Source organism: Podarcis bocagei, assembly GCF_964188305.1.
Source record: "Podarcis bocagei genome assembly, chromosome: 4".
In the NCBI taxonomy this organism is placed as follows: Eukaryota; Metazoa; Chordata; class Lepidosauria; order Squamata; family Lacertidae; genus Podarcis; species Podarcis bocagei.
In genome coordinates this window covers 36,895,707-36,921,177 of record NC_138128.1, presented here as the reverse complement: position 1 = coordinate 36,921,177, position 25,471 = coordinate 36,895,707, and the positions used below count along the sequence as shown (strand labels likewise).

General features: G+C 41.3%; 2 protein-coding genes across 4 annotated transcripts in view; one reads left to right on the top strand and one right to left on the bottom strand.

The window, feature by feature from the left end:
* LOC308586222 (glypican-5-like) overlaps positions 1-25,471 on the bottom strand; it is a 421,981-nt gene that overhangs the window by 6,123 nt on the left and 390,387 nt on the right. The window lies entirely within an intron of this gene.
* The window catches only part of LOC308586287 (uncharacterized protein), a 181,184-nt gene that overhangs the window by 132,488 nt on the left and 23,225 nt on the right, over positions 1-25,471 (top strand). The window lies entirely within an intron of this gene.

Here is a 25,471-nt window from a genome sequence, read left to right as displayed (position 1 = left end):
CCTTGGAAAACAGGGTGCAAATCTCCACTCAGTCATGAAGCTCACTGGCTGACCTTGGGCCAGCCACAATCTCTTAGTCTAACCTACCTCGCAGGGCTGTTGTGAGGATGAAATGGGAAAGGGAGATAACCCCTTTGAGCTCCTCAAAGGGTGGGATATAAACACAAGTAACAACAACAACAAGTCTATTAATGGCTATGTTCCACTTTCACAGTTCAGGCAGCATGCCTCTGAATGGCAGTTGCTGAGAGTCTCAGGTGGAGACAGTGCGGTTCAACTCATGCCTAGGACCCACGTACCTATGGGGCCGCCTCTCTTGGTATGCCCCATGGAGGACCTTAAGGTCCACAAATGACAACATTTTGGAGGTCCCAGGTTGCAAGGTGGTTAGATTGGTCTCAACCAGGGCCAGGGCCTTTTCAGTACTGGCCCCGACTTGGTGGAACGCTCTGTCACAAGAGACTAGGGCCCTGCGGGACTTGACATCTTTCCGCAGGGCCTGCAAGACAGAGCTGTTCTGTCTGGCCTTTGGTTTGGACTCAGTTTGACCCTTATGTTTCCCTCTCTTTAGGGTCTTGATTTATCGGCTACCTTAAAATAAGGCTTCATTTTAAATCTCTTTCCTCCCTATTATGTTTTTACTGTGATTTTATTGGTGTTAGCTGCCCTGAGCCCGGCTCTGGCCAGGGAGGGCAGGGTAAAAATAAAATTTATTATTATTGTTGTTGTTGTTGTTGTTGTTGTTGTTGTTATTATTATGCCCTGCTTGTAAGAGTCTCATAGGCACTTGGTTAGTGGCTGCAGGAAGTCAAATGCTTGATTAGAAAGGCCTATGGTCTGATCTAGCACAAGTCTTCATAGGTTCTTAACGAAGGACAAACTTCTGAACAGTGCTTGGCATGAACTAGTTTGGTTAAATTCACTGAATTAGTTCAAAAGTATCTGAACAAAACTTGAAAGTATTTCCCATAATTGCCAGGCAATTGCCAGTTTCATTTTGGGGTAGAATTCTGAATAACTAGTTCATCTCAAGTTTTTACCCTTTAACCTCTTTAGGCCTTTAATTGGAAATATCATAATTGCTGGGGAAATGAATCAAACAGTTCCCATTCCACTCTGTGCGCGTGTTTCTCTTTTCTTGGTCTTCTTAAGTATATTCTATACATCAGCACAGCAGCTTGTAACATTCTGAATGTTGATTTTTGTTGTTGTTGAGGATCATTTGGATGAACTTGAATTGAACTGTGAACTGAACATGAATCAAACAAGTTTGTTTTTGTAAAGGGATAAATGTGAACTGGAATTAGTTCCTTTTGGAAATATTGAATTTTAATCAGACCTGGTTACTTTTTTAAATGAACTTTCAAAGCTCAGCTTCTGAGCTTTGTGCAAGACAAGACTGCCAGGTCTGTGATCCAAGAGCTCTATGTTCTGTCTAAGGTTATCTTGCTTGATTTGATAGCTGAAGTTCCATGGAGTGCAACCACACCCTATTAAAGGCAGAGGCAAAATATGCACTGATTTCTGGATTGTAGTCAGTCATTAAACCAGTTTTATTTCAATGAGTAAGATCGTCTAGCTAATGGAGTTGTCTGTAGGACTCAAGTCCGAAGTTGACTCATGGAAAAAAGAATAGCTAAAAACCTTACATTTGGGTGATTATTTGTCAGAGAGTATTCATCAACTGTTCAGCCAAAGCTTAATGACAATAATCTCATTTGCTAAAGTTAATATAGCTTTTCCACACCTGTAAATATTTGAACATTCGTCTTTGACAGTTAAATCTGAATAATTTCAGAAGTTTGCTTTCAGCTAATTCAAGTGCCAATCCTCTTTAGAAGTAAGAAACCAAGCTTTCTACAAATTTGAAGCAAGTCCATGTATAACTGAAAAATCATTTGTAGTTCTGAATATCTAGATCAGTGTTTCCCAAACTTTTTTGGGCAACGGCACACCTGTTTACTGAAAAAATCTCTCGCGGCACACCACCATTAAAGCCCCGCCCCATGACGTCAGCGCGCAGCGTCACGCCGGGAGGGACGCACGAAAGTGAAAGTTTTTTCCCTCCCCCCTCAGTCCCTCACTCGGAATTCAGCTCGTTTGGGGCATCGCTCCGGCTGCTCCCTCTCCCGCCGCGCAGGAGCGATGCCTCTCTCTGGCTCTCCCTCCGCGCAGGCTGAGGGAGGGAGGGAGGTGCGCGTGTGACCCGTCTCTGCTGGGAGACCAAACCCAGCGAGGCAGAGTCGCGCGGAGGCGCCCAGGCAGCGCTGCCGGCTGCGAGGAGGAGCGCCAGGCAGCAGCAGGAGGCGCGGCCTCTCCTCGCCGCCGCCGCCCCGCCTCTCGCCGCCCGACTCGCCCGCCTCCCTCAAGGCATCTCGCGGCACACCAGCCGATGTCTCACGGCACACTCGTGTGCCGCGGAACACCGGTTGGGAAACACTGATCTAGATGATGCAGTTATAAATCTGACTGTCATGATTTCCAAAGTCTAAAGCCATAAATCAGCCATCTTTTAAATTAATGCCTAATAATAATAATTTGCACATTTTGCAAATATGGCAGGATGTCCAATTTACATGTGGCACTTTCGTGAAATTCAAACTTTGCTTTGTCTGATAGTTTCATTTATTTATTTTTTAAATCAGCTCTGACAAATAAGGCAGTGGATTCTTATATGACGTTTCCTTGGTCTGAATCTGACACGTAGTTGGTGCTCCTGGGGATGAGATTTGAAATGATATGACTGACATTCAGGGAAACGTTATGTAGTGTGACAAAGTGACAGCTCTGCCACAGAGCTGGGGTCAAGCTTTGATAACCAGACAGATTTTGTCAAACAAGCCTGTGCGAATTTTTCAGTAGAAACTTAGGGTGATGATATCAGAATCCTTCAGGAAAAGCTTAAATGGAAAACCAATTCCAATGTACAGTAAGAATCTACTACGCACACTATCATTGGATGATTTTGAAAAGCGATTCAAATATTGCCAAATCAAGTTGATAGCAGATCACCAAGGAATGTTTATTTATGTATACACGTCTTTCCCATGGTTCTTGCATATATGGCTCTTCCCTCATTTCATCCTCAAAACAGTCCTATGGGGGCAGGCTAGGCTTAGGGTTAGTGACTAACAAAGCTTGAAGAAACTGCTCTTTGCAAATTCTGAAATGAACTGACCTGATTCACCTCCTGGACTAATGTGGAACATTATTGTTGTTCACTTTATTGTTATTATTGTTCACTTCTCCAAATTTTGTGATATTATTGGGTCAAAGAAAATCAATGTGCTTACAAACGCATTTTTATTTAGATAAGTTACATTTAGAAATTCACATTTTGTGAGAAAATATGTTCAGAAATAGTATTTAAATGTATATTTTAATGCAAAGTTCTATGCAGATTTTTGGGGGTGGGGTGGGGGGAGAGAAACACAGATGTATATGAAAATGATACCAGATGGACTTAGGAATGGAACATATGTGAAAGGGACATTGGTCCAGAAATAGACTGATCCACCCATCCCCAGTAGTGATTGGCCCAAGTTCACCCAGTAAGCTTCATGAATGGTATTCCTAGCCTGGTATTCTATAACCACTACACCATACTGATTCCAACACTCTGAGAAAAAAAGAACAGTTCAGCCATTATAATATTGGTACAGCTTTTACTTCCAGTTCTGTTGAAGAGTACAGATAAAGCTATTGACCCTATTATACAGAATGATACGTAAGTGGTGGTTCTGTATAAGCTGATTACACACTACAACTGCAAAGATGTAAAGCACAGCAAAGTGTACTGTACACATCCTTACTTGTTAGTTTGGTCACATACTGGACTTAATAAGACAATAAGCTAGAAGATGTATTTCCCACAGGATATGCACTTCTAGAGAATTTTCAGTGTTAAGAGGGAAGTTATTTTGTGCTTTAGCTGGAATTTCCATTTTATCAACATATTTTCACTGAGCCAGAGACAAACTTTGCTTTGCGTTTGTACACAAAACACCCAGGCACCACTGCAATAATGACAACCAACAATTGCTACCTGAAACTGCTTACTAAACTCAAGCATAAATGTGTCATTAAAAAAGAAGACGTATCAGCTCTATTATACAGCTAAAAACCATGTCTTTGGATTTTAGAAATACAGTAGATTCCTGGAAGAACAAGCTTGTTAGGTGGCATAGATTCCAGAAATGGAAATGTAATCTGAGATCACTGTCTGCAGGCCAGTGGCGTTGGAGAACTATCAGTAAACTCTCCCTCTATCATAAGAATGAGCAGATTCTATTTGAAAACACAATCTCTCCGCAACACAAATCACGAAAGAGATGCTGTGTGTTCCCCTCAGCTTCATCATAACATCAACATTCATTTGGGGAGACTAATGGCTTTGAGAATGTACTTAAGGTTGGCTGCAGGTAATGGCTGCATAAGAGGAAAGGACAACTGCCATCCCATCGTGTCATTGTTGAAAATACAGTTTCAGACTCAGTGCCTTTTCTTTGATATCCTGTGCTGGGGCTTACACAAAGGGATGGGGGAAGCAAAAAAAACAAAAAAACAGAGCGGGCAGGAGGTATTGATGGGGAAAGAAATATGAGAACACTGAAACAGACATCCTTTTGGCTGCCCTTAAAGTACGGTAAATGAATGGAACCTGAAACAAATTACTGCAGTGTGGAGTGTACTTGCTCCCTTTTCCATGCATTTCATCCATTATGTTTCATTCTCTCTCCCCTCTGGTTTTCTAGTCCCCCAATATGTTAGTTGGCATTCTGTGACCATTGGGGATATTCAGTCCTCTTGGGACTGCTTCAGAGTCTCCCCATCCTGCCCCTGGGTTTGTGCTAAACATTTTTTTGTAGCGGCAACGACCAATTTACACACGCCCAATTGATGTGTTTGCTGTGCAAACATGCACGGTGCTGAGCCCAGAAGTGACTTTAGAAATGGTAAGAAGGGCATAGAAAGAGCCCTGAAAGGTCAAAAAAGGCATGAAAACAGCCCCTAACAAACTCTGGCACTGACCCTTGAGGCCTGTGGGGAGTTGGGAGTTTGAGGAAGGATGTCTGGAGGGAGCGATTGTGGTGGAGTTAGGCAGAGTTTGGTGTCTGGTAACTGCTACTGGTTTTTTAAAGGTTTTCTCAAGGGTTTCCAGAGGTTTAGAGGGTGTTTGCAGACTTTTTAGATGGTGTTTCAAATGTACGTGATTTCACGTAAATATGCGGTACTTTGTGCTTGTGCAAACCTTGGCCTGAGGCTGTTGATTTCACCCCACCCCCATGCATTTGCTGTGCCATTTTGGATACATATTGGCGCTCCTGCCTGAATATCAGTAATAAAGGGAATTATTAAGAATAAATCACGAGAAGAGGTGGTTTTCTGACAGCACCTCTTTCCATCATTGTCATTCTCCCTTTCGACTGCGGTAAAGGCACAATTTCTCCATTGCCTCTTATATCATCTTGGCCTGCTGACTTCAGCTCTCTTGAGCCAGCTGATTAAATAAAGACCTCACTAAGTCAAATCTATCCCCCACTTTCACTTGGCTATATCCAGCATTGTAACTTGATTGGCCTCTATAAATTGGCCAGGTTGAAATGTATTAATTCATTTATTTTCCGTATATTGACTTAACCAAAACATCTGAGGTAAGATTGAATGCTATCAACAAAAGGGCTGTTGGCTTTTAAAAGCCTCCCCCTCAGCACTGACTGCTTAATGCACTACATAACAAGCATTAAATAATACATTAGGAAAATCTGTCTTTAACCTTTCTAAGGAAAGGACTTCAACATTAATTTTCTCGTTCACTGTGGTTTCATAGCAAAGATTGTTCCACAGGATGGTATGCATGACTATTTAGAATCGAAAAGTTAGAAGGTTAGATGGGCAAACAGGGCATTTTGTAAATTTCTCTTTAAAAATTAAATACATGGTGTTTGATAAAGTATTGTAATCAGCCAGGGCCAGCCTTTCGTTGGAGAAACCTCAGTACAGAGGCTGTGCAATGTTTTATTCATTCTTGATGGGAATTATCTCTGAGATGAAAGAAGAGAAGGAGCTTCCTCTTAAATATTGGACGTACCAAGAGCAAATACCTGGGAGAATGCAATACTGAATCTTAGACACTCCCCATGCGATTATACATAACTTGTAAATGCTATCTTTGGCTATAATGCAGTCTTAGTGGCAAGAATGAATTTAGCAAATCTATGTCAATGTATGTGAGAATGTGGGGAAGAGAGAACAAGCAAAAATTTCAGGCCCCACCATAGGGATGAGCAAATCTATTTATTTCTAGTTCCTCTTACTTTTACATGTCTTCACCCATAATTCCATTTCATTTATGCATTAATCTGCAGTTCTAAAATATCTTCAGAAAATAGGTATTTTAAATTTAACATGTATTTTAAAAATAAATGTTTAAATACATTTTTTTCTTTTAAAAGACAACTTTAAATGCATACTTGGATATTAAACTAATGAGAACTGTGTTGCAAAAGAAATTCAAAATCTGACTGATAGCTAAGCTCCAATATATACGTTAGATTGAGTGGTGTGGATTGAGTCATTTCATGCAGGAATTGTAAAAGGTTGAAGTCTCACCTGAATACACCTACCCACCCACCCAAATCTTATATACGATAAGATTCCTGCCCCACAGGAATCTGCTGCCGGTGTAGGCCACACTTGTCCAAAGAACTTGTCCATACCCTCATATTTCAACAACTGAAAATAATGCAGTAGCCAGGACATAGGCACAAACATCTAGCAGTATCTGGGTCACAGCATTTATGAGCAATTTTATCCTCAAATTGCGTAGGAAATATGAGACCGTGTGCCTCCAAGGATTCTGTAATGGTTTGGACAAAAACCCTGGTTCTTTACCTGTAACTGGTGTTCTGCAGTCACACATACGTGTTTCTAATTTTGGACTTCTAACCGCCCTGAGGTATGACCCAGGAAAGAGGAAGACAGTTGTGGAAAGGAGGGCAACACCTGTCCTCTTGAGGGGTGTGTGACCTTCACTAAGAGGGAATCAACTGGATTTTAATCTGCCTATGTACTCAGAGTTTACAGAAACATGTTGAATTCCCTTAGGGTGCTTCTATATACCTTCCCTTTGTTGACTCATTATGATGGACCTTTTGCTAGTCAATTAATACATTTAAAAGCATTGGTAAATAATTTCAGAACAAATAAAGACATTTCCAAATAGAATTTGGCATCGCAGTCTTAGCATTTTGTAGTATACTACATAATAAAGCTCAGCATCTCCTTTATAAAGACAACTGTTTAGAGAGATATCTGGTATCAGAAAACTTTTCTGACTCAGGATTACACAAAGCATGTGGTTCTCTCATCACCTAGAGATACTGTCAAAGTACTAAGGACAGTCAAGATGTTATCTTAAGCACAGCCAATTATTAAATATATAAAGTCAAAGGAAAGACTTCATCAAAAGTTTAATATAGAGGAAACTGTGCCAAGGTTACAGAAGCTCACCTAACCACATTCAAAAGCAAATGCCTCAGGATCTAGGGATCACACGGAATTAATTCTTCCACAAATGCTGAGATTCATAAAAAACTTCAGCAGTTCCTAATCTTAAAAGTCAATCATAAAGTAAGGTGGGAATACGCTGGATATGTGTTAAGGATGAAGAAGAACATCTGCCGCAGCTAGTGAAAAACAAACATGTAAATGATGGATAACTGAAAGATTTTACCCCTCCCCAGCGTCTAAGGATGAGAAATCTGTGGACCATAACAATAGAAATAATATAAAAGTATCCAAATTGGAATTGAGATCCTAGTATCCCAGTTCTAGAATTCACACACAGCCCAGCCCAGCTGAAAGTGACCAGCTCAAGGGTACTTCAGGGATCATATTATCCCATATGAATCTCCTGGGATGTTGATGTCATAACTTGAATATGATGACAAGAAACAGGGAACTGGGAGTGGCAGCAGCCTCATTGCAGAACCCCTTGCCTAAAGAGGCCCACCAAGGAAGTATTCTCATTGTTTTTATGTAGTTGGTGTCAACGTTTCATTTGATTAGCTGTCAACATGAGCATTATTTTAGCTGAATGAATGAATATTTCAGAAGGCATTTGAAGGTCTTCTCTGAAGGCTGTCTCAATCCTACTGCGATCTTTTAGTAGGTCTGTTGGTCTAGTTTTATGTATTTTATTTATTGATATGTGTTTTATGCTAACATTATTGTTCTTTATGTAATTTATAAGCTGTCTTGAATGCTCCTTTGGGGCTAGTAGGTGGGTTAAAATACTACTAATAAATCAACAATGTAGTGTTCAGTGCAACCCAAGAGATGAGCATTGCTCACTCTAATCTTTGTTGCAGTTCAGAAACACATGTATACCCATAACCAGAGATGTTACTTGAGATGAAGATCTAGCTGATGAAGATCTAGCTGCCAATTCAGTCAGGGACATACATGCACAGAAGTCTTTTCCTGCATGAACACAGGCCATGCTGGATGGCAGCAATCAAGTGTGGTCTGTCAGAGTTAACAGGAAGAATAGTTATCACTCAAGAGAAGATCTGATTTATCTTTTGCATGCCAGAATTAAAAGACTTTCTTGGAATAACATTAAAATGCTCATACAACACTTCTTTCATTGCCTGATAGTTCAACTAAGAAGGCGCAACTGTGACTAGTATCACTAAACCTTATGTTCCTAGAGAAGAAAGGTCACCATGACTTATGATCTCTATTCCTTATGCAGCCTATGTGCACTTAGCTGACAACTGAGGTGTTCGTATACATAAGGAGTGATGGATCATTATGCTAGACAAACAGACTGGCCCTGTGGGGTTTGAAGAGAGAATCCAATTTTGTTTGCAATACAAGCAAGCAGAGACTAATTACAGACGCCTTGAGCCAACTCAAACATTCACTGGCTGAAGTGGTTTAGAAGGAAACAAAACACCACATCCAAGTTTTGCCTCTGAGGTTTGGACACGACACATAATTTTCATGTCGGGACACTTTCTCCCAACTGAAAACTGAGATAGCGAAGGCCTGTGCAAGCACTTTATGATTTGTGATGGGCCTGTAATTCAGCAGGAGCAGGAGCACAGGCTTGCCTCTGCTATTGAGGGGGCCAATGTCAGATGACATGCATCACGTCGCGCAATGTGATGATGTAGCATGTGCCACTGACATAGTGCGTGTCACGTCACTGCTCAATACTAAGGGGGAGGGGCAAAGAGCCTCGGCCTCTCCAGCTGGCATGCCTGAGTGGTAGAGTACCTCCCTCCCTAGCAGGCAGAACATTTCAGGTGCAATCCCCAGCATCTCCAAGTAGAACTGGGAAAGACTCACTCCTGAGATCCTAGACAGTCTATTTCAGTCAGTGCAGACAATAGTGACCAAGTCAGTATAAGGCAATTTCCTATGTTCACTTCAGTAACACAAGAGAGACTGGGCCAAACTAATGGGCCAGGACATGAAGAAGTTGAGGAGAGCAGCAAAGCATAAATAGTGCATAAAAGGTAAAGGTAAAGGTACCCCTGATAGTTAAGTCCAGTCACAAACAACTCTGGGGTTGCAGTGCTCATCTCGCTTTACAGGCCAGGGAAGCCAGCGTTTGTCCGCTTCTGCAGACAGTTTTTCTGGGTCATGTGGCCAGCATGACTAAGCCGCTTCTGGCGAAGCCCGAGCAGCGCATGGAAATGTCGTTTCCCTTCCCGCCGGAGTGGTACCTATTTATCTACTTGCACTTTGATGTGCTTTCGAACTGCTAGGTTGGCAGGAGCTGGGACCGAGCAACGGGAGCTCACCCCATCACAAGGCCTCAAACTGCTGACCTTCCGATCGGCAAGTCCAAGCGGCTCAAGCCTGTTAGCGTCTTCAAATATTTCCTTCAAAAGTCACATAACTATCTGTGGTCAGAAGTCAGATATCTGGGTGATTTGCAATAGATTGGAAAGGGTTTCTTTCTGCTAATTGAGTAACAAAGGCAATAAAATGACCTTCTTAAATTGCACCACTGAAACAGGGTGGAAGTGTGTGGACTCAGTTCTAGTACTTGAAACAAATTTCTGAGCTGAATAGCTCAGTTGGTTAGAGCATGGTGTTGATTAACACCAAGGTTGCAGGTTCAATCCCCGTAAGGAATAGCTGCATATTCCTGCATTGCAGGGGGTTGGACTAGATGATAATGATAATAATTTTTTATTTATATCCCCGCCCTTCCCAGTTCAAAATACCGGGCTCAGGGCAGCTAACAACAAATTTAAAACACTTAACTGATGCAACAAAAAACAGTATAAAATACAGTATAAAACGTGAATAACAATAAATTCAAAAATTCAAAAATCAATTTAGGGGGAAAATCCATCCAGTAAACATTAGATGATCACCAGGGCTAGCTGGCTAAATTAGTCCTATTTGGGCCAGCGAGGAGACCAGGGGAGAATTAGCTGTGGGATCCCAGAGCGGGTAATCTTCATAAATAGGGGAGAGATAGGGAAGGAAGGAGAATAAAAGATCAGGCTAAGTTCAAATTGAAAGCCGGGCGGAATAGCTCTGTCTTACAGGCCTTGTGGAAGGAAGTTAAATCCTGCAGGGCCCTGGTCTCATGGGACGGAGCATTCCGCCAGGTCGGAGCCATCATTATCCCCTGGTGGAGGATAATCTGACTTCCTTAGGGCCCGGGACCTCTAAACTATGATTATTCATGGACCTTAAGGTCCTCTGCGGGGCATACCAGGAGAGGCGGTCCCTTAAATACGAGGTCCCTAAGCCACAAAGGTGGTACTCAGGGTCCCTTCCAACACTACGATTCTATTAATTCTCTAATTAATTATTTCAATCCAAATATATATGTTTCACACCTAGTTCCTATTATGGGATCTTCGACTTCTGGCTAAAAACAAAGTAGATCTCACTTGTTTAAAATCTGCCCTACCCTGAACTATATAATCACAGCTGTCACAACAATGAGTTTTAGCAGGACGTTTATGGAGTAAGTGGCTTGTGAATATGTTATTCCCAAACTTATTTCCTGGGAAACACAATGAATTGATTTCATTGTGGCTTAATTTCAACTTAAGTGCATTTAAGACTAAAGTGTAGGTCTCTAAGGCTGCAGTCTAATGCACACTTACTTGGGAGCAGGCCCACTGAATACAGTGGGGAATTACTTCCAAGTAAGCATGCACAGGATCAGACTGCATGAGTTTGAGCTTCGGCCTTGGCAAGTTATCACAAGGAGAATAAAAAGTCATATGGCATCCATCTCGAGGAAAATGCAAGCATGTTTATAGTGATATTCAGTAAGTTGATGAGCTCTTGTCTGATCAGAGAGACTGTTTTGGTTGACAGCTTTGTGAGAAAATTAAAGAAAAGTGCAACCTGGTGGAACAGGCTCTTAAATTACAGTAGATGCTGCACTACTGTTATTACATTTTTATCACCTTTGGTATCACTAGCTGAAATTGCTTTTACATATCCAAAACAAGGAGCCCTCAAAACAAGGTAATAACCATGAAATGTGCAGTTTTCCAAGAGCACCAAACAATTTCCAAATGATGCATTATCCTGACATCATGACCAATACTAATTATTTTCAAATGTGGCTGTAGCAGACAAATGAGAGAAATGAAAGATTATGCCTCTTAGAATGAAAGTGGAAATTAGAGAACCCTCAAACTGTCATGCCTGTAGAATTCATAATGCAGATCTGGGGTCCTAATGAATTCTTTTCTGCCAAAGAACTGGTTGAGGTAGTCAATTGATATTTATTCATGCAGTAGAATGCATGATTAATAAGCCTGCTTTGGATGCTGCTTCTGCTGGTTGCCAGCACTTTTTGCCTCTGAAATTAAAAACAGGACAGTCCCAAGGCTTGCTTCTGTACTAGTTACTCATTTTTACCAACATATGGAAAGAGCAAGATATAAGTATAATAAATACATAAATATGGACTGGAATGAATGAGAGCTCCCACTGCTAAAGGGAAATAAAAACTAGGGATAGATGAATCAGTTAATTTCTGCTGTGCCATTTCTACATATGTTCACTCTGCTCCATCCTATTTCCTGATTAATATTTTTAAATTAAAAAATGTAAATAATCACACTTTTTTTTAAATACCACATTTTCCCTCAAAATGCACATTTTAAAAGGCATTTGAATGTTTTCCCTTTTTTAAAAAAGTTGAACTGCTTTGCTACGTTCCAATGATCACATTAGCGCATGAGCTGCAGATTGGGTCAGTCTGCACCAGAACGTGCAAAGTCTACATTCTCCATTCTCTTGGCCCAGGGGCAAAGTTCACTGCTTGCTTAGGGGCTATCAACCTTTTGCTTATTCTTACTGGCTCAAACTCCCATCCGGATAATCCAGGAGCAGATAGCCCCTTCAAATTTCTAAACGTTAATGTCAAGCAAAAGTGTTCAAGTAATAAGAGGGAATATCACTCTGAATATGGCAGCTTTAGTGAACATTAATATATGGGCTAGAATTTCTTTTGTTAAATATTAGCCATGACTTTCCCCAGTTCTAGGGAGAATATTAGATTTCCCCAAAGTATAAAAAAGGAGTCAAAATGGTTCATTCTTCATTAACGGGAACAGAGGGCTATACATATTCTTTTCATTTGCCAGATTACAGCAACTGTGACGTTTCTTTAAAATCACGAAAAGAAGAGCAGCTGACTAAAAAAACCATAATCACACTTCCCTTTTAAACAAATGTTGTGTGAGCTGCAATGATGGCTCTAGATTGATAATTTTCTCACAAAGAAAATCAAGTCCTATTCTTTGGGCTCCCCTTGAAAACTATCCCAAAGCTTTGTTTCTCTAACTTTTTTTAAAATAAACAATTCTGTTTATTAAAAAAATAATCACACAATTGTTACACCCCCAAACCGCAGCATAGCTTAAATGCCAACATTATTTTGTCGGAGGAGAAAGGGAAAGTAACATTGTGTGTCGAGGTCCCCAAGCCACCCTCAAATAAAACACAATTCACACAGAATCTTAGTTTAAGGTTTTTGGCATAATTTTGGCCACAACTTTATTAAAATACAAAAAGGGACAGACTGACATCCGCACGCCCGCGAAAGTCAGGAAGAGAAAACAATTTGGGGAGAAAATGGAGCTGGGTGTCAGGTACTCACCTCTCCCCAAATGCTCCCAGGGGCTCTTGCGTGGCCCAAGCCCCTTGACAAGGGTTCGGACAAGAGCATGGCAAGCCCCTGGATTCCTTGAACAGAATACCCTTGCAGCAGCAGCATTGGAGGGGCAGGCACAGCCAACCACATCCCCTCCACCAACCAAAAATTAACCAATGCCTAACCGCAACCATTACAAGTTGTGACGATTTGCTACGCAGTTGGCAAAAACCAAATGGCAACAACTAATCAGCCAAATGGACAAAATTCCTACCAGGCCCCTGCCCCAAAAGCAGTCGACCCCATGACAGGCATAGGAAGGTCAATGCGAACAACCCTAAATATAGGGAGGGTGGGCGGGTGATCCGATGCGCGCAGCGAAAAGAGGAAGCTCAACGCTGAGCGCAGGGAATATAAAGCTAATAGACTGTCAATCAGGAATAGCAACATTAAAATCTCCCCAACAACATAGAGGAGCCCAATCGCAAACGTGGCCATCTAATCTTACCCGCCCAGCAACAGAGGGATGACTTGCTAGACCCCACCGCAACATGTGCTCTCCATGAAGGAGAACACGCTTTAACCTAAAAGGTATACATAAAATAAGATGGAAAGAAAACCTACAACAGGGGTGGCAAAAAACAGGGACAAAGCTGAGGATGAAGCAAACCGTGGACCAAAGATCAAAAATAGTGTGACCCTGGATACTCTCATTTCCCTACTCATATTGAAATACTGCCCCTCAATGAGGCCAAACTTAGATTCACATAATGTTTAGAGGTATGAGTACCCCTGCGTTCCCCCAAGAAAAAAGCACTGGTTCTGCCCAAACTGATTTCAGTTTGGTACAGCATCTTCAGCAACAGGAATATCCCACCCTTTGACAACTAATGATTTTGAACTTCTCTCCCTGCTCTCTTCTGATGTCACCTCCCCAATATAGCAGGAGTGGGGAACCTCGGGTCGAGCGCCCAAACAATGTTGTTCAGCCCTCTCTGCCTGACTCCTGTGACTCTCCCCAGGCTACACTCTTCTCTGAGTGCTTTTGTGTGGCTGGATGGAAAAAAGTGTATGTGTGTAGAAAGAATCTCTGACTTTTGCGTGGGTACAGCCTAATGTACAAGGTTGCATTTCCTGCTCTCCCTTCTTGTGCCTCTGGCCCAGCCTACCACACTGGCATGTGGCCCATCAAGTAAGAAAATGTGGCCCTCAAACTGAAAAAGGTTCTCTGCCTTTGCAATACAGTGGTACCTCTGGTTGTGAACGGGATCCGTTCTGGAGGCCAGTTCGAGACATGAAAAGAGCGCAACCCGCAGCAGCGCGTGGGTTGTGATTTGCTGCTTCTGCGCATGCGCATGGCATCATTTTGCACTTCTGCGCATGCGCGAGTGGTGAAACCCGGAAGTAACCCTTTCTCATACTTCCGGGTCGCTGCGGGATGTAACCTGAAAGAACGTAACATGAAGCGGATGTAACATGAGGTATGACTGTACAGGGCCTCTGCTATCCCCAGTTACTGCAGTTGCTAGCTGCACAAATAAAACTACAAATACAAAAGAATGGGGTCAGTTGTCTTCAGGAAAGCAGTGTACAGAACTTATGCATCATTTACAATGCTGTATTTTCCTCTTGTTCGACATAACTGAAAGGAGTTTCATTGTATGCCTATGCTGAATATTATATCTTCTTTGAGGTGGCATTGCAAGACAGCCTGCCTGGTTTTTTTTAACGTTTTCAGTGATATACAACTGCCAGAGCAAAGGATGGTGATTTTCATGAGGAACAATAAAATCCTATTGCCAGCGGGCGGGGAGGCGAGCAAAGAAATGAAAGCAAACCAACATAGATAACTGTTTTGTGATAAAAACGCCAGTTTATTTCTTTTGGAACAAATAATTGGAAGCCACAACCAAGAGGCAGATAATATGCCAAACTAGGCGTGCACGCACACACACACATTCAGAGTTTCTGTTTGTATTGTACAAAGCCTGTTTGAAGAACATCCTAAAATGAACGGGTCCAGAAGAAAGAATGCAGGCTTAGGGTGTGTTGAAACATCTGTTTTTCTGTTTATAACACAGGTTACCTAAAGTTTTGGATTTTAGGTTTGTAAAGCCTGAATGGTGTATCTTGCACAAACATAAGAGTATATAATATAAACCAGTAGGCGTTACGGCAAAACCTGACACACAACTTGGGAGTCCTCGTAAAACCTAAAGTTTCTAGTCCCTGTAATGTAAATTTCATTGTAACCAAGGAAGCAATTAAAGATAGCAATATAAACAAACTCCCAGCATTGCTGCAATCCCTAGTTAAGGCTCAAAATTCTGTTCTTCACAAGGAAAGGCAATGACCCTAATCTAGAGTGCACTTGGCCACTCAGAAAGTCCATTAAATTTAACGAGCATTTGCGGGATGCCAGGAATGCAGGAGTGGCTTCTGTGGCTACACAGAAATGCCTGCTACTAGCTTCAAAGGCCAGGTACCCCTGCCACTCTGAGTTCTTAGAAGTGATTGCAGGCAGAGCACTGGAGACATCTGCTAAATATCACTCCACAGCTAGGAGCTGCAATTAAGAAGGAAAAATATTAGTAATAATTTAAAATGCTACGGCTGTTGACTTCATCCAGATGATCTCATTAGCTCTGGGCCAAAATAACAGGCTTCCTTTCAGCTGAAGTGGGGTGAACTGCGCTTGGGTGTTTGCTATGAACACATTTTCCCCTTGATTTTTTGTTGCATAATGCAATAGGTCATCTTATGGAGACGGTTTTGACTGGGGAAGACACCCTGCTTCACTCAATTTCCTCTCCTGTGTTTGTCGGTATTTGAGGGTGAGAGACCAAAATTTACATTTGATGTAAATTAATCCCTTGCAGATAATAATCGTAGAGGAAAAGAAGGGTCAGCAAGTTTAACCTCATTTATAAACTTTTCATGGTTATCATTTCAGTTAAATACAGTTCTGAAGAGACTCCAAGTGCCAATTATTTGTGAAACATATTCTGTCACAAAAAATAAACAAACTTTCAGGATCATTGAACTCTTCTAGCTTAAAAAAAGCCGCAAAGAAGCACAGAGTACATCAAATCTTGCACATAATTGACAATGTAGGTTTTTGTGGTAAAGGATATCATAATTGCTGCTCAGTCAGGCCCAGGGTTAACTAGTTTAGTATTTTGTTTCCATATGTGGCTGGTCAGATGCTTACAACAAGCTCTGAAACAGAGCACGATCCATTGTCTTCTCCCCTGCAATTGCCTCTGAAAATTAGAACTTGGAGTCACCTTATATAATTGAATGGCACTAGATTCAAGACAGAAAAAGAGTTATTGACAGAATTCACCGCCATGTGGTATTGGCCACAAATTTAGATGGCTTTAAAGGGCAGAGAGGGGAGGCTAAGACAATTGCATACAATACGACGGCAAGAGGTCTTGCTGGGGACAGGCATTATGAACATATTACATGGGTCCTTTGTCACTTTCACTGGCTTCCAGTTTCCTTCTGGGACCAATAAAGCCTTTTATGGCTTGGTATCTTGGTACCTGAAGGAATACCTCTTCCCATATGCACCTAGCTGTGTATAGGGATCAGGGAGAAGGAGGGATCAGTCCATTTTGATGGTTGGTTAGGTTTCCAGTGTTGCTTTATCTCTTCACATGTGTAAAATGAGTTGTTTAGGACCATGTTTTAGTCTATCGTTCTCCTTTGACTTTTAGTGCGAATCTGTATTAATGATAAATTTTTAAATTATTTGATTTAACTTATTGTACATCACCTAGAGAATCTACATCATGAGGGGTCAGGGATTGGACATCGGAGGATGAATGGTGGGGGCCCCCTCCCCCTCCTGATCCTTCCCGAGGAGGACAGTATAGATTTACAAACGTGGTTTGCAGTGGGTCACAGCTCAGAAATAGAAGAGGGGCAAATCTGGGAGATAATGGGAGAAGCAGAGCAGGAGCAGCTGGCTGACACATTATCACTAGAGAGCATTCCAGACCCCCCCCCTTCTGCCAGGACCCGGCAAGCAATGAAAGTAGGAGACCAGAGAGCTCAGAGGCAATTGTCCCTAAGCAGACACTGTAAGGGGGTAGGTGGGGCTGTTGACGGCTGAGAAGGGAAGGGGGGGAGGAACATACTTGGAGCAACACCACTAATGAGCGGCAACGTCTCTAAGCCTCTCTCTTTGTGAACATTGAATAAAATACATTCGTAAGAACTTCTTGTCTATCTATTACTGGCAGCCGGCTGTGAGGGGGCGGGATCGGATTCCCTGAAGCTTGACATGAGCCAGCAAAGAAGCAAGCAAACAAAGACTGATCTGTCAATGGCCAGTAGTTCTGATGGCTAAATGGAATCACTGTCAGCCACGGGGGGCAAGACTGGGGTGGGGGGCTGTCACCTTTCTGCCTTCCTGGAGGCCTTTATGGAAGCATCTGTTTGGCCACTGTGGGAATAATAATAATAATAATAATAATAATAATAATAATAATAATAATAATTTATTTATACTCTGCCCTTCCTGGCCAGAGCTGGGCTCAGGGCAGCTAACACCAGTAAAATTACAGTAAAAGCATAATAGGGAAAAAACCAATTTAAAATACAGCCTCATTTTAAAAGTAGCCCATAGATCAAAACCATAAGGGAAGGGAAACATAAGGGTCAGACTGAGTCTAAACCAAAGGCTAGGTGGAATAGCTCTGTCTTGCAGGCCCTGTGGAAAGATGTCAAGTTCCACAGGGCCCTAGTCTCTTGTGACAGAGCGTTCCACCAAGTCAGGGCCAGTACTGAAAAGGCCCTGGCCCTAGTTGAGACCAATCTAACCACCTTGCGACCTGGGACCTCCAAAATGTTGTCATTTCCTCCGTGGGGCATACCAGGAGAGGTGGTCTTGTAGGTACGTGGGTCCTAGGCCGCATAGCTCTTTAAAGGTCAAAACCAGCACCTTAAACCTTACCCTGTACTCCACCGGGAGTCAGTGCAATTGGTAAAGCACTGGATGAATGTGATCCTGCGGCAAGGACCCCGTAAGGAGCCTCACCGTGGCATTCTGCACCCACTGGAGTTTCTGGGAAGAAAAATGCTAGACTGCATGGACCTTTGGTCTGATCTAGCACGGCTCTTATGTTCTTCAGCTTTCTAGACCACATTTATATTAAGGATTTACATGGGGGAAACACCACATCTAAACTCTCTATTGTATCTGTTAAATGAGATGGCAGAAATATTAACCATTAAGTCAAAATAAGAGCTTGCTCCCTAAGTATGGATTGTGGTCACCTTCAGAGAGAGGGTTATGAAATGATCAAAGAAAACTTCAGGAGGATAATATTTTTGCATAAGCCATTTCAGTGCTTGAGATAAACGAGTGAAAAGAAAGCATCAAGCAGAATCGAGAAGGCTCCGGCGCAAGACATTTAGCTGCAATTTTTCTCAGGCATTGGTTTGGCAAATATTCAGCGTACATCCCCCCCCCCCATTTCACGTTGACAGGTTTATCCAGCCAACCAGAACCTTAGCTCTATCACAGTTGACAGTTATTGACGGCAGGCTTGATTAGCACCATCAGTCTGTTGAATATCTGTATTGAAAAGAGAGCATTTCATGTAGACACACCAAACTGGTTAGAAACATTATCTTATTAATAGCATGCTGTGAAACCAATGAACGCTTATCTCATCCAGCCGGATAAAGAATACCCACATCAACACAGATGTAATGGAGGTAAACAGGCAAGAATGAAAAATAAAACTTTCAGAATGCTTCACAGAATAAACCTGCATGCAATACATTGCTATGTTGAACAAGCTGGTGTTCTTGAACAATGTTTAGTTGTGTCCATGACAGGTGTGTGAGGGGAAAAACTCATTTGGGGAAACACTAAAGTGTGGATCGTAGACCAGGCCTCTGAGAAACCTATCTACCTCTCTGCTGGTTCTCAGTGGGTAGATCTGCTAGCCATCTATAGATGGACCTGCCATCTTTCTTCTCACCTCTGAAACCCTGTTGTTTTCCTGACTCCTTTCGCCTCCTCCAGCCCTTAATTAATTGCATTGCTCCTTCCATGAGCTTCACAGCCCCCTTCCTGCTCCTTGTTCCAAAACGAAGCTCCTAAAAATGGCCAGGTTAACAACAGTGGACTACACTTGAAGGGAAAGACACTATTTCCCTTCAGCAAAATGGGCATAGCATCACTGGGCTACTTTGTAGGGCTGCCATAACCCACATTCTCTTAACCATAGTCCTGCCCCCTACAATATGGTAAAATAATGATGGACTTTATCTGCATTGGCATTAGCAGAGTAATTTTTGATTTTTTTATGAACTCAGAAGAGTCCCCCCTCCTGTGAAAGAAGACCTGAGTTATAAAGATCATGAATGTCTATCTTATGTCTACTTTTTATTTTATTTTTACAACAGTAATCCCCAATCACAGCTGCTCTAAAATCCTGACTACCTAAATTGTTTTTTTTTAATGGGGCATAAATCACTTCATCAAGCAGAAAAGGCCTAACACCAAACCAAGAGTCTAGATAATGGTTATTTCACCCAGCCTTCTCTTTATCGAATTGGCTAGATATTCTCCCATGAATGTCAGTCATTGCTATGACACTGAAAGCTGGAAACAGGCTAATTTATCAGAAAAGGAACGAGAATAGTGCCTGCACATTTCCCCTCATATCTCTCTTTTTTAAAAAAAGATATTTATTGCAAATTTTAAACAAAGTGAAAAACAAACCAATAAACATATAGAATACCATCACCATACACCATAATAAAGACAACAGAAAAAATTTAAAAAATAAACATAACATAAGAAGAAAAAATACAACAAAATCAGTTTATCCTTAAATCTTATTTTAATGATCTTAGGACTTCCTCACATCACCCTTTCCTGCGTTCTCAGTCATATAGTTATAGACAGCAAATTATTACCTTATTTCAATTCTTATTTTATAATTCTCAAATATTATGTCCCAAATTTTCAATATTTTATCATGTACTGAGCTACTTAGCTTAAACATAATATTACTTCAAATTTTCATCCTTTTCTTAGTCATCACTTATTCATACATCCTACAACTAAATTACTGATACCCTGTTGTTTTCTATCATGCATTCTCTTAGCATTCATACAGCTTATAGTGTTTTTGTAAATAGTCCTTAAACTTTTTCCAGTCCTCTTCCACTGTCTCTTCTCCCAGGTCCCGGATTCTGCCAGTCATTTCTGCCAATTCCATATAGTCTATCAGTTGCGTCTGCCATTCTTCCAGCGTGGGTAAATCTTGTGTCTTCCAGTGCTTTGCGATGAGTATTCTTGCTGTTGTTGTTGCGTACATAAAGAAAGTTCTACCCTTCTTTAACACCCCTTGGCCGACAATGCCCAAAAGGAAGGCCTCTGGTTTCTTCAGGAAGGTATGCTTAAATACCTTTTTTAGTTCATTATAAATCATTTCCCAGAAAGCCTTAACCCTTGGACATGTCCACCAGAGGTGAAATAATGTTCCTTCAGTTCCTTTGCATTTCCAGCATTTATTATCGGGCAAATGATATATTTTTGCAAGCTTGACTGGGGTCATGTACCACCTGTATATCATTTTCATAATATTTTCTTTCAAGGCATTACATGCCGTGAACCTCACTCCGGTGGTCCATAACTTTTCCCAGTCAGCAAACACAATATTGTGCCCAATGTCCTGTGCCCATTTTATCATGGCTGATTTGACCGTTTCATCCTGAGTATTCCATTTCAACAGCAAGTTATACATTTTTGAAAGTACCTTGGTCTTGGATTCTAACAGTTCTGTTTCTAGTTTCGATTTTTCCACCTGGAAACCTGTTTTTTTATCCACGTTAAAAACCTCCCTAATCTGAGCGTAATGTAACCAATCTCGCACTTTATCCTTTAATTTCTCAAAACTCTGCAGTCTCCAAGTATCTCCTTCTTTTTCCAATATTTCCCAATATTTCGGCCATGCGGCCTCCATATTGAGTCTTTTCTGAGCCTTGGCTTCCATTGGTGACAGCCACCTTGGGGTCTTGTTCTCTAATAAGTCTTTGCATTTTGTCCAGACGTTAAACACTGCCTTTCTGACAATATGGTTCTTAAAAGCCTTATGAATTTTTACCTTGTCGTACCACAGATATGCATGCCATCCAAAAGCATTGTTAAACCCTTCCAGATCTAGGACATCAGTGTTCTCAAGAAGAAACCAATCTTTCAACCAGCAGAAAGCTGCAGATTCATAATATAGCCTCAAATCCGGCAGGGCAAACCCCCCTCTCTCCTTAGCATCAGTTAGTATTTTAAATTTTATTCGGGGCTTTTTGCCCTGCCAGACAAATTTAGAAATGTCTCTCTGCCACTTTCTAAAACATTCCACTCTGTCCACAATCTGTAGGGTCTGAAATAAAAACAACATTCTTGGCAATACATTCATCTTTATAGCAGCAATCCGACCCAACAAGGAAAGTTTCAATCTTGACCAGCTATCTAGATCCTTTTTGATTTCTGACCAGCACTTTTCATAATTGTCTTTAAATAAGTTCAGATTTTTAGCTGTCATATTTACCCCTAGGTATTTCACCTTTTTGACCACATTTAGATCTGTCTCTTTCTGAAACCTTTCTGATTCCAAAGGTGTCAATTTTTTTCCAAAACCTTAGTTTTTTGCTTGTTTAATTTAAATCCCGCCACCCGACCAAATTCATGAATCAGTTCTAAAACTCTTTTCGTACTAGATTCTGGCTCCTGTAATGTCAAAACCAGGTCATCTGCAAAAGCTTTAAGTTTGCACTGTTTGGCTCCGACCTGCATTTCCCCTCATATCTCAGGTTCTACAGCTTATGGTCCAACCAGGAGGGCGGCTCAGAATCATAGAATTATAGAACTGGAAGGGATCCTAAGGGTCATCTAGTTCAACCCCTTGCAATGCAGAAATATCAACACACAGTCCCCCTTCCAATTTGAAATCACACTGGGCCCTGCTTAGCTTAGCAAATGTGCTAGCAGACCCCATTGCACCAACATGCTTGGTTGTTCATGATGGTAAACAGTTAGCCATACTGTTATGTGTGAATGAGGCCAGTATGACAAAATTGTCATTGGGTTGTGGCAGTGAAGACATCATAATATTTGGGTACAAGGCTTTCTGCAATTCTATGCTCATGGCTAAAATCTTGAGGTATGACACTGACAACAGCAAATCCCCCCCCAGCTCCGTATGCAAAGGGAGATGTTGGGTGCCTAAATCCCACAGAAGCAAATCAGAGTTAGGCTTCAATCCTAAATTCAATAACCCACTTCAGGTTTGGTTTTGGTTTAGAGATTGTTTGTGCAAAGTTGATGTGATTGCACCCAAAATGGTTTGTTAGGAAATGTAAGTATAGAATGATGTTTCTCCTAACATTGTTCCGAGATAGAAGATGATGCTGTGCCTTTAATATCTTTAAATTCAATCAGTGATTGATTACTAATTCCCATGTATTAGATAGAGGAAAGCCATAAGGAACTTTACAAGACCTGACAATCTGCTGTGTTGGGTGCTGCCCTTGTGTTTTATTATGCACAGTGCATGAACGGACAACTCAAGACATAAATTATGCAAATATCTATTAAGAGACTTTGAAAAATGCAGATTACTCACCAAATACATGGAACAAAAAAGAAAAGTTAACTGGCTTGTGAACTTGGGGGTAAAGTTCCATACGCTCTGAAGTCTATTCTACCCCTAGGAATGCCACATTAATACAACCCTGGAATTTATGTTGCAGAAATTAGCTGCTATGAACTGCTAAAGAGACTAATGGCATAGCTGAATTCTCCACAACATCTGCTCTAGTGAATCTCTCATTGCCCATAAAGGCAGCCTAAAATATTTTAAAATTAATCAATTAATTAAACTTAAATAACAAGCCTATTGCCGGGAGAAGACACTTCCCAGGAGAGGATGAGCACAAGCTCTTCTCTGTAGAGTAGGAAGTGGAATCTGTGGCCTTGCTGGACTCCAGTTCCCATCAGCCCCAACCAGCATGACTAATGGGAGTTGTAGTCCTGCAGTGTCTAAAAGGCTGCAGGTTCCTTACCCCTGCTGTAGGGTTATGTGGAGTCATTGGGTAAATGCAAGCTCATCCCAGAAGCACCTAGATAACTGAAAAGGCTTCTAGGTAAACTCTCATTCCCTAATGAGCAGAATGCTCAGGGGCAGCACCATAAGGACAACAATTCACACCTTGCTCTCTTTGCTACAACATGGGGCTCTTTCCAGTATACTATAGAAAATAATCTCCCAGACCTGTGGTAGTCTCTTGTCTAGTGACCCACTTAAAGCTGGAGCCAGCCATGGGAAATTATATACCTTCTAAGACTTTTAAAAGAAACAGAAATGAAGAAGAAGAAGAAGAGTTTGGATTTGATATCCCGCCTTTCACTCCCCTTCAGGAGTCTCAAAGCGGCTAACATTCTCCTTTCCCTTCCTCCCCCACAACAAACACTCTGTGAGGTGAGTGGGGCTGAGAGACTTCACAGAAGTGTGACTAGCCCAAGGTCACCCAGCAGCTGCATGTGGAGGAGCGAAGACACGAACCTGGTTTCCCAGATTACGTGACTACCGCTCTTAACCACTACACCACACTGGTACAAATGGACAAATTAGAAGTGATATTTGTGGTTGTAGCTTGCACAAGGATGTGGTCCTCCAGGAGTTGGACTGCAACTCCCATAATCCCTGAGTTTTTTCTTTGCTGGTTGGGGTGGAGTTGCAACAACACATGGACAGCCACAGGTTCCCCATCTCTAGGGTCATAGAAGTATGAGCAGTAGTAGGTATGTTGTATGATTAGCAAGTCTGGAGATACTGGGTGTAGCCACCTGGAAAAAGTGTCATAAAACACATGCTTATTTTAATAGCTCACTCAAAATGAAGGAAGACATTTTATTAGTTTCATGATTCATTGAGCAAACTGGTGTTTTATTAGCCTCAGAGAAAGGTGAGGGAACAGGCAATTTGATATCTAAGACTTTCCAAGCCTGATGAACTTTGCTGTCAAGGCTGCTCTCTTATAGGTATGCCGAGCTGTCTGGCATGATAAAAGAGATGCAGCTTTCTCAGTCCTTCCAGACTGATCGACTGATAAGGCAGGAAACCAAATTTGGCTGAGAGCAGAGCAAACTAATGAATTGTTAAGAGTGGGCCTGCATGCATTATGGATATCAGCAAATAAACTGTTGCTCAGTTACTAGGTTGATAGTAAAAGTTGTAAAAGAAAGACTTGGCCGTTTTGTTAGATCAGTCCTCACTCTCAATTTGGGGTTATCTTTGGATATGTGATATAGCTCTAAGAAATCTTTATTTAGAGAAGCAGCTCTGTGCAAGGAAATGAAGGGAATGCTCTTCACCCACTCTGTGGATGTCAAAGCAACAGGTAAAATATCCTCATTAAGCCCACCCCATGGAATTGAGGCAGTTAGTTGCTATTATGTTAAGATTAATTCTCCTGGTATTGACAGGAAAAAAAGAATGAAAGTTGTTTCCTTGTGCTTTATTATACGGAGAGCATCAATTGACCTCTGAAAAGACAAATTATGTCAATATCTATTAAGGGACTTTGTAAAATGTAGATTATTCATAGAAAGTACAATAAATTGTCCAGTTAGCCAGTTTTTAGACATCATAGTCAGGTTAGAAAAATTGTATGCCAGAAAAAGAATTAAGTGAGGGTGTGAACTAATCTATATGGACTAGAGATAATTGGTTTAAACTCAAATTGTTGGCTATAATAGCTACACGTTTCTTGCCATTTTCGGCATGGCATTTTGAGTTTAAAATGGAAGAGATAAGTGTTCTTGGTCCCAATCTGATTGTAAGAAATGCATTATTGGGATTTAAAAACTTACTAGACCATTTCTTATATTAACAGATTTTTGGGTAGTATGGCCTTCCATTTTTACTTTTAAAATGTATCCTGGGTTTACAGGAATTAAACAGTTTAGTTTATAGCTAAAAGAATAGAGACAAACCACTTAACTTTGCATTGAACTGTCCTAATTATTGGTGATAGTTTTTAAGCTGTCTCCTTCTGAGACCTCAGTAGCAATTTCTGGGGGGCTTGCACTTGCTGGTTGGCCTTGAAAGTGCTTTTTGTTGTAATTTCCTGCTCTGTGTTGGGAGATTATTCATTAGCTAGGTCTTTTGATTTGGACAGTTAGGTACTAACTAGATGTAAGAACAATTGCACACAGTGTTTGAGTTGGATGGAAAATTATCGGACATCCTTCCCCAACCTGGTGCTCACCAATGTTGTTGGACTATA